At 36.7% G+C, this 10,092-nt stretch overlaps 1 pseudogene; it reads right to left on the bottom strand.

Moving 5' to 3' along the window:
- Positions 1–1,887: 1,887 nt before the first annotated feature.
- LOC138163154 (small ribosomal subunit protein uS5 pseudogene) lies at positions 1,888–2,787 on the bottom strand (annotated as a pseudogene).
- Positions 2,788–10,092: the final 7,305 nt, after the last annotated feature.

Below are 10,092 nucleotides of genomic sequence, written 5' to 3'. Positions count from 1 at the left end.
CCAGATTTGATCCCCAGGTCTTCCCGACACTGGAGCCAGTGCTCTTACTCACTGAGCCAACTGGCTGCCCCTTAATTACTCTTAATAGGAATTCACCCTTTTCATTTTTGATACTGGTAATTTTATTTTCTTCTTTCTTTTTTTTAAATCAAATTTCAGAATTTTAAATTTAGCATTTAAATAGGGATTTTTAATTTATTCTCTTTCTACTTTTATAGTTGTCTGGAAGTATTTAAAGATGTAAAATTTTCCCTGAGAACTGCTTCTGCTGCCTCTCATAAAATTTGGTACATTTTCTCATTATTGTCATTCTTTTTTATAAAATTATTGACTCTTTCTATGATTTGTTGTTTGATTCACTCATTTTTAGGATTGGATTATTTAGTTTCCAAATAATTTTCAGGCTTTTATCTGTGGTCATTTATTATGCATAATAATTATTTCATCATGATTTGAAGAAGGATACATTAAATATTTCCTCCTTTCTGTATTGGACTGTGAGGGTTTTATGCCCATACACATAGTAAATTTTTGTGTAGGTACCATATACCAGTCCAAAAAAAGGTATATTCCTTTCTTTACCCATTCAGTTTTCTGCAGAGCTTTATCATATCTTACTCTGCAAAAAATTCTATTCAACTCTTTAAATACTTTCTTGTTTATTTGGTGGTTAGATTTATTTATTTTCTGGAGAAAGTTTGAAGCCCCCCCCCACTAGTATAATGTTGCTTTCTATTTCTTCATATAACTCACTTACCTTATTTATGAATGTGAATGGTATAATACTTTGTGCATATATATTTAGTATTGATACTCTTTCATCATTTATGGTACCATTTAGTGATATGTACTTTCCTCCCTTAGTTCTTTTAATTAGATTTATTTTTGTTTTTGGTTTATCTGAGATCAAGATACCTACAACTCTTGTTTTGTCTATTTTTTAATCAAAGTGAAGCATAATGTATTCTACACAAGTCTTTTAACTTCAAGGATATGTTTCTACTTGAAATGTGTCTCATAATAAAACATGTTATAAGATTCTGTATATTATACATTTTGCCATCCACTTCATTTAATGGAAGAGTTCATCTCATTCACATTCACAGTTATGGATACTAATTGTGTATTTCCCCCCCTCTATAGTATTTTCCCCTCTATTTACACTCTTCTCTCTCCATTCGCCCTTCCCCTCCTCATTAGACTTTTGGTTCTGACCACCACTTCTCTTAATTTTCCCTCCCTCCTTTCTTTTTTTACTTAGTATTTTACAATTCCCCAATTACATGTAAAAACAATTTAAACATTTATTTTTAAAACTTTGGTTTCCAATTTCTTTCTCTTCCTTCTTTCCCTCCCACCGCCCCCCTCCTCCAATTGAGAAGGCATGCAATTAGATGTAGGTTAAACATGTGTAGTCATGAAAACATTTCCACAATAGTCATGTTGTGAAAGACTAACTCTATTTCTCTCTATCTTATTACCCCCTCCTATTTTTGTTTCTTTTCTTTCTCTCCTTTCAGTTTTTTCCTCCTTTAAAGTCTTTTGATTCTGTCTACCACCTCCCTTAATCTGCCCTACTTTATATCAACCCTGCCCAATTTCTCTTATCCCATTTCACTCCTACTCTCCTGTAGGGAAAACATATTTCTATATGTTATTGAGTGTGTATGTTATTCTCTCTTTGAGCTAATTCTGATGAAAGTAAGGTTCACTCATTCCCTCCAACCTGCCCTTCTTTCCCTTCCACTTTAAAAGCTTTTTTCTTGCCTCTTTAATGTGAGGTAATTTACCCCCATTCTATCTCTCCCATCATCTTTCTCCCAGTACATTCCTTTCTCTCCCGTTAATTTTGTTTTCTTTTTGTTGTTGTTGTTGTTGTCTTAGTTCAATTTATTTGTTTATAAAAAACCATCTATGTGGTTGCCACATCAGCTGCCTGGGTCCTCTGGACAGATACTCTAGTGTGAGTCTTCACAAGATGGTCGGTGAATTCCGGATACGGAGACTTAGTGAACACAGTCTCCTTCCACAGGTCTGGGGTTGGATAGCTGTATGTTTTGGAGATGGCATCAAAGCTAGCTTTAGCAAAGTTGCCCAGAGTAGCAGTACAGCCTCTCGCAGAAATGTAGCAGTCATCAATTCCAGCCATCATCAGCAGCTTCTTAGGTACAGGAGCTGAGACAATGCCAGTACCTCTAGGGGCGGGGATCAGGCGCATTCGACCCACATCGCCCAGTGACCTTGCAGGGTACTGTGTGAGGCTTGCCAATCTTGTTCCCCCAGTAGCCAGGTCTCACAGGAACGATGGACAGCTTGGCCAGAATGATAGCACCTCGAATAGCTGTGGCCACTTCCTTGGAGCACTTGACACCCAGACCAACATGGCCATTGTAATCACCAATGGGCACAAAAGCCTTGAACCTGGTACGTTGTCCAGCTCTAGTTTGTTTCTGAACAGGCATAATCTTCAGAACCTCATCTTTCAATGAAGATCCCAGGAAGAAATCTATGATTTCAGACTCCTTGATAGGAAGGGAGAAAAGATAGATCTCTTCCAAAGACTTGATCTTCATGTCCTTGACTAGCTGGCCCAGCTTAGTAACAGGAACCCACTCTTTGTCTTCCGCCTTTCCTCCCCGCGCCCCAAGGCCACGGCCCCAGCCTAGACTACGGCCCTGGCCTTGACCTCGGCCCCACTGCTGAAGCCACCACGGAAGCGCCCCGGCCTCTGATGCCGGGGCCCCCAGGGCCTCCCGCACCTCCTGAAGCACCGGCGTCATCCGCCATTTGGTGTTCACTAGAAGTAGAAGCCTTAATTTTGTTTTCTATATATCATCCCATTGTATTGAACTCATACCTACACCCTCTATTGATATATATTCTTTCTAACTACCCTAATAAGGAGAAAAGTCTTATGAGCTACAAATATCATTTTCCCCTGTAGTCGTGTAAATAGTTTAACTTTAACAATTCCCTTTTGATTTATCTTTCCTATTTACCTTCTCATGGTTCTCTTGACTCTTGTATTAGAAAATCAAAAATTTTATTTATTTCTGATATTTTTTCAATGATACTTGAAATTGTATAAAAAAGAAAAAAACAACTTCACAGAGTCAAGATGGCAGAATAATCAGTGGATTTCACACACCCTCCCATATTAACCTCAAAAACCCCTAGAAAATATTGCCCCAGAAAGAATCCTGGAACAGCAGAGTCACCAGAAAGACAGAGTGCAGCAGTCTTTTAGCACAGGAGTCCTGGGAAATTAACAGGAAAAATCTCACTTGTTGTAGTGGAATGAGAGCAGAAAAGGATGGGAGGCATCCCAGCAAGCCAGCGACAAGCCCCTCCTCAGCAAACCAGCAGGCAATGATGAACCCCAGGGGGGTGGAGCAGGAAAGCAACAACACCAGGAGTCTCCCTGTGTGCCTTGACACAGTCAGAGGAACCTGCAACCTTCAGCTCAGAAAACTAGTACATATGCTGGTGGACAGGCACCCACCAGCAGCTGAACCTACCCATGCTCTAGCACAGTATTAGTTAGAAAGTGTGCTGCAGCAGCCAGCCCCACCCCTGTGCATTTCTGATTGGCTCTGGAGAAAAGCACAGAAAACTCACCTGGCCTCTGCATGCACCAGACACAACCACCAGCTACAGTTCACAACCAGGTAAGCTACCAGACCCCCACAGTCTCCAGCTGTCAGCACTTCAGGGACCCACAAATAAAGTAGTGACAGTACCCTAATTTTTAGCACAATGAGCTTAGGACAGTGACCTGTGTGCTCCAGAAGGAGAGATCACTGATCATAGATAACTATTATGGTGACAGGGAAGATCAAAACAAAAATTTAGAAAAGGAAAATATTGTCAGTATAACTCACATCTGAAACCTCAAAGGGGAATCAGAACTGGTTTCCAGGCCAACATGCATTCTTGGAAGAGCACAAGGATATTAAAAGGCAAATAAGAAGGCAGAAGAAAAATTGGGAAAATTAAATGAGAGGTAAGCAAGAAAGAGTCAGCTTAAAATATGAAGGACAAAAATTGATTGTAGAAAATAATTCCTTGAAAAATGCAATTGACAATATGGGAAAAAATATACATTAAAGGGAAAAAAATTAGAATTACCCTAAAGGATGTAATAACTCACTGAAGAAACCAATTCATCAAAACTTACAATTGGACATGTGAAAGCTAACGACTCTATGAGACAACACTAGTAAGTCAAACAAAATAAAAAGAATGAAAAAAATAGAAAAAAATGCCTCATTGGAAAAACAACTGATCTGGAAAATAGATCCAGGAGAGAAAAATTAATAATTATTTTTCTACCAAAAAGCCGTGATTATGAAAAGAGCCTGGACATCAACGTTCAAGATATCATCATGAAAACTTCCCTTTGGTACTAAAATGAGAGGGTAAATTAGTCATTCAAAGAATCCACCATTCACCTCCTGAAAGAGACCCCAAATTGAAAATGCCAATGAATATTGTGGTCAAATTCCAAATTTATGAGGTCCAGGAGAATATACTGCAAGCAGCTAGACAGTAGCAATTTCAATATCATGGAACACAGTGAGGATGACACAGGACCTTTCGGTTTCCACATTAAAAGGTCAGAGGGTTTGTATATCTTGTAAGGCAAAGGGGATTGGATTGCAACCAAGGATCAACTACCCAAAAAAAAAACTAAGAAAAAATCTTTCAGGAGAGGAGATGGACATTCAATGAAATGCACCACTTCCAAACCTTCCTGAAGAAAAGACCAGAATTCAAGGGAAGATTTGATCTTGAAATACAAGATGCAAGAGAGGCATAAATAGATAAATAAGAAAGAAAAAAATAAGGGCAAACTGTTTACATCTGTAGAATGAAAGAGCATACTTGTAACTCTTGACAACTGTGTCTTTATTACAAGATTTAGGAGGGATATACATAGAGGGCATGGGTATAAGTTCATTTTGATGTGATGATAAAAATCTAATTAAGTGTTGAAAATGATTGTACTGGGAAAAGATGAAAGGAGGAGGCAGTAAGGGGTAAATTACATCTCATGAAGAAGCAAAAAAGAACTATTACAATATAGGGAAAATAGGGAGGGAGATGAGCATTGTTTGAACTTTGCTATTAACAGATTTTGCTCAAAGAGGGAATAATATATTCTGGTATAGAAATCTAACTTATACTATAGGAAGTAGGAAGGAAAAAGGGAAAGAAAACTGAACAGTTGATAGAAGAAAAGGCTGATTCAGTGATGTGGTGGTTAAAAACTAATCTGTAGTGATAAGACAAAGGGAGAAAGGAGAGAGAGTAGCATAATTGGGGTGCAGAAGAATAGAATACAGAGAAAGACACAGAAAGTAATCATACCTATAAATGTGAATGGGATGAACTATCTATCCCATAAAACAGAAGTAGATAGCAGAGTGAATTAAAAACCAAAACCCTGCAATATGTTGTTTAAGGGAAACACATTTGAAACAGAGGGATGCATACAGAGTAAGTGTAAAGGACTGGAATGGTATATATTTTGCTTCAGCTGAGCTTAAAAACAAAGCAATGTTAGCAATCTTGATCTCAGACAAAGCAAAAGAACAAAATATATCTAATTAAAAGGCAAGAAGGAAGGAAACCAAAACTTGCTAAAATTCACCATAGGCTGTGTAATAATATCATTATTAAACATACATGCACCAAGAGGAAGAGAAATCAAATTCTTAGAGAAGAGGAAGAAATATACAGCAAAACTATTCTAGTGGGGGACCTCAACTTCTCCCTCTCAAAACTAGATATATCAAACAAAAAAAAAAACCAAGAATTAAGTTAAGGAGGTGAATAGAATTTTAGAAAATGTAGGCATGGTAGACCTCTGGAGAAAATTGAATGGGGATAGAAAGGAATATGCCTTTTTCTCAGTGGTACATGGCACCTACACAAAAACTGATCATGAATTAGGCAAACAAAAAAAAAAACCCTCACACAAATGCAGAAAGGCAGAAATACTAAATGCATCCTCTTTAATAACATGATGCAATAAAAAAATTACATGCAATAAAGGGATATGGAAAGAAAGACTAACATTAATTGGGAAATAAGTAATCTAGTCATGAAGAATGAGTGGGTCCAAAAAATATTTTATAAACAGTCAGTAACTTCATCCAAGAGCATGTCAATAATGAGACAACATACAGAAACTTAAGGGATGCAGTAAAAGTGGTTCTTAGGGGGAGTTTTCTATCTCTCAATGTTTACATTAATGAAATAGAAAAAGAAGAGATCAATGAATTGGGCAGGCAACTAAAAAAGCTAGCAAAAGAACAAATAAAAATTCCTAAAGAAATACCAAATTAGAAATTCTGAAAATACTGAACTAGTAAATAAAACTAAAAGCTAGTTTATGAGAAACACAATAAAATGGAGAAACTTTGGTTAATTTGACCAAAATTAGAAAGAAAATCAAATTACCTGTATCAAAAATGAAAAGGGTGAATTCACCACAAATGATGATGAAATTAAAACAATAATTAGGAGATATTTGTCAAAATGCACAGCAATGTATGTGACAATCTTAGTGAAATCAAGGAATATTTACAAAATTATAAACCATTCAGATTAACAGTGGAGGAAATAAATTGCTTAAATAACACCATTTCATAAAGAGAAATTGAATAAGCCATCAATGAACTCCCTAAGAGAAAATCTGCAGGACCAGATGAATTTTCAAGTGACTTCTCTCAAACATTTAAAGAACTATTAAATTCAATAGTACATAAAATATTTGGATAAATGTATGGAGTCCTACCAAATTCTCTTTATGATACAAATACAGTACTGATATCTAAACCAGGAAGAGTCAAAACAGAGAAAGAAAATTACAGACCAATTTCCCCAATAAATATAGATGAAAAATTTTAAACACTGTATTATCAAAGAGATTACAGCAACTTATCACAAGGATAATATACTTTACCCAAGTAAGATTTATACCAGAAATGCAAGGCTGATTCAAAATTAAGAAAACTATCAGCATCATTGACCATATCAACAGAAAAAAAGAATTGAAATATCATGATTATCTCAACAGATTCAGAAAATGAAAACTTTGTACAAAATGCAACACCCATTCCTGTTAAAAAACAAGAGAGAATATAGAAATCATTGGAATTTTCCTTAAAATGCAAACTAGGGGCAGCTAAGTGACACAGTAAACAGAGCACAGGCCCTAGTCAGGAGAACCTCAGTTGAAATCTGACCTCAGAAACTCAAAATTAGCTGTCTGACCTTGGGAAAGTAACTTAACCCCAGTTTCCCTGCCTAGCCCCTCCAAAAAGCAGAAAGAAAAAAAAAAAGCTAAGTAGCAGCTGTCCAAAATCATGAGCATGTAAAATATGTAATGGGATTTTGTAATGTTAATGGGATTTGAAGATCTTCCATGCCCTTTTAATGGCAAGTGAACAGATACTTAGCACTTAATTTTAAGTTAATTATATTAAGCCTCAGTTAATAAACAAAAGGTATGAACCCCTGTTGCTTACATAACAGGAAGGGGGAGTTAATACCATATATAAAGTATTAGCACATGCTAGAGATTCAGAACTTCTTGGAGCAAGCTGAATGGGGGCTGAGGAGGAGAGGCCTAGGCTGGAGAAAGTGAATTTGATTTTGAAAACAAAGCTTCTGCTTAGCCTTTTCTTCTGGGAACTTCTGCTGAGACTTTTCTTTTGAGAACTTCTGCCGAGAGCTTCCATGAACCAGGTTGAGGAGCTACCATGACTGAGACAAGAGGATCCCTGCTTGAGGTAACCTGTTCTGTTATGAAGGCTTGGGAATGTGGGTATTCACTACATTAACCACATGTATCAACTTCATGGTTACTATAATGACTTTGATTTTCTGGTTCTGGGACTCAGTTTTCTGGTATTTGACTAAAGGCTTTGGTTCTGTCCCCCATGTGGAGAGCCTGTTACATTTTGTGATTCACAACTATATGAGAATATTCATAAACACCATGGGTGTTGTGAATATTGCATTGTTGTTCACAAATATAAGCTAGAAACTTTCCCCATAAGATCAGGGTGGAAACAAAGATGTTTCTTATCACCACTGTTACTCGATATTGAAATAGAAATTTTAGCTTTAGCAATATGAGAAGAAAACAAAATTAAAAGAATTAGAACAGTCAAAGAAACAAAGCTATCACTTGTTGAAGATGACATAATGGTATACTTAAAGAATACTAAAGAATCAATGCTGAAAGCTCCAGAAGCAACCACTACCACAGCTGACTCAGTCTATACCAAAGTCTGCTCCTGGTTTGTTGGGGTGGCCTGCACTGGACTATGCTCCACTCTCACCCAGGTCCAACAGGCCTTTTCTGCTGACCTTCTAAGTTGTCTTTGGAACCTGTCAACTAAGAAATCAAGAAACTTCACTTCTGCCACTCATTCAGTCATTCTGAGACCTGCTCAAAGTTTGCTGGGACACAGTCTATGCTGTCCCAGTCTGGACTGGACAGTGTGCTTTTCACACCCTAATGCACCAAATCTTTTTCTTTTGACCTTCCAGGTTGTCTTGGGCTGGAAATGTGTTTCACTCTGCCTTTTGTGGGTTCTGATTCTCATTTTTAAAAGCATTTGGAAGAGTTTGAAAGACAACTATGACAAATCCCTGTTTTCTTCTGCCATCTTGGCTCTGCTCCCTCTGCCCTCCCTATTATCTGCCCCATCTTTTTCCCCCTTTCCCCTCCTATTTTTGTCATCCCTTCTGCCTTCCTATCAGCTCCCCCCTTTTTTTTTCTTTCCACTTTTCCTCTTCATTTCAGTATAGGACAAGACACATTTCTATACCCATTCGTGTGCATAGTATTCCTTCTTTGAACCAAATCCAATGAGAATAAGATTCAAACAATGGCTAGTCCCAACCTTTATTTTCACTGTTATAGGTCTTTTGCACCTTTTCAGGTGATATACTTTACCCTAGTCTGCCTCTCCCTTCGCTCTTCTCTCACTATAATCCTGTTTTTCACCCCTTAATTATTTTTTGTATCATTTCATTGAAGTCAACTTATACCCTTACCTTCTGTGTATGTATATTCTTCCTAACTGTCCTAAAAGAGACAATTCTCAAGAGGTATAAGTGTCATCTTCCCATGTGGGGAAAATAGTTTAAAGTTTATTGAATGACACTTGCTTTTTTTTTTCTTTCCTGTTTACTTTTTTAAGCTTCTATTGAATCTTGTATTTAAAGATCAAATTTTCTGTGCAGCTCTGGCTTTTTCATCAGGAAAGTTTGAAAGTCCTATATTTCATTGAATAGACATCTCTACCCCTTAAATATTATGGTCAGTTGTGTTGGGTAGTTGATTCTTCGCTGTACTCCAGACTCCTTTGCCTCACAGAATATCATCTTCCAAGCCCTCCACTCCTTTAGTGTGGAAGCTACAAAGTCCTGTGTAATCCTGACTATTACTCCTTGATATTTAAATAATACCATCCTTGCTGTTTACAGTATATTCTCCTTAACATGATAGTTCTGCAATTTGGCTACAATTGTTATTGGACTTTTATTTTGGGGCTATTTTAAAGAGGTGATTGGTGAATTCTCTCAATGACTGTTTTACTCTCTGGTTCTAAGACATCAGGTTAGTTTTCCTGCATAATTTCTTGAAAGATGTTTCCAGCTTCTTTTTTTTTATCATGGTCATCAGGAAGCCAAACAATTCTTAAATTGTTTGGCCCACATCTATTTTCCAGGTCAGTTGTTTTTCCAATTTTTTGTACATTTCTTCTATTTTTTTTTATCATTTTGATTTCATTTGACTAATTCTTGATGTTTCATAGTTCATTAACTTCTACTTGCCCAAATCTATTTTTTAAGAAATTATTTTCTTCAGTTATTTTTTGCAGTTCCTTTTGTATTCGGTCAATTCTATTTTAAAGAAATTGTTTTCTTCAAGGCATTTTTTCTGCAATTACATAATTCTATTTTTAAGGAGTTATATTCTTCAGTCTATTTTTTGGGCTGCCTTTTTCAAGCTTTTGATTATTTTATTTCTTATTCTCCTTCATAACTTTAATTTCTTTTCCCAGTTTT

Source organism: Petaurus breviceps, unplaced genomic scaffold (genome assembly GCF_028583685.1).
Source record: "Petaurus breviceps papuanus isolate PSGF00001 unplaced genomic scaffold, PetGlider_PUasm1.0 125, whole genome shotgun sequence".
In the NCBI taxonomy this organism is placed as follows: domain Eukaryota; kingdom Metazoa; phylum Chordata; class Mammalia; order Diprotodontia; family Petauridae; genus Petaurus; species Petaurus breviceps.
Note: the sequence above shows the minus strand (reverse complement) of the source record. Positions and strands in the feature narration are given on the sequence as shown.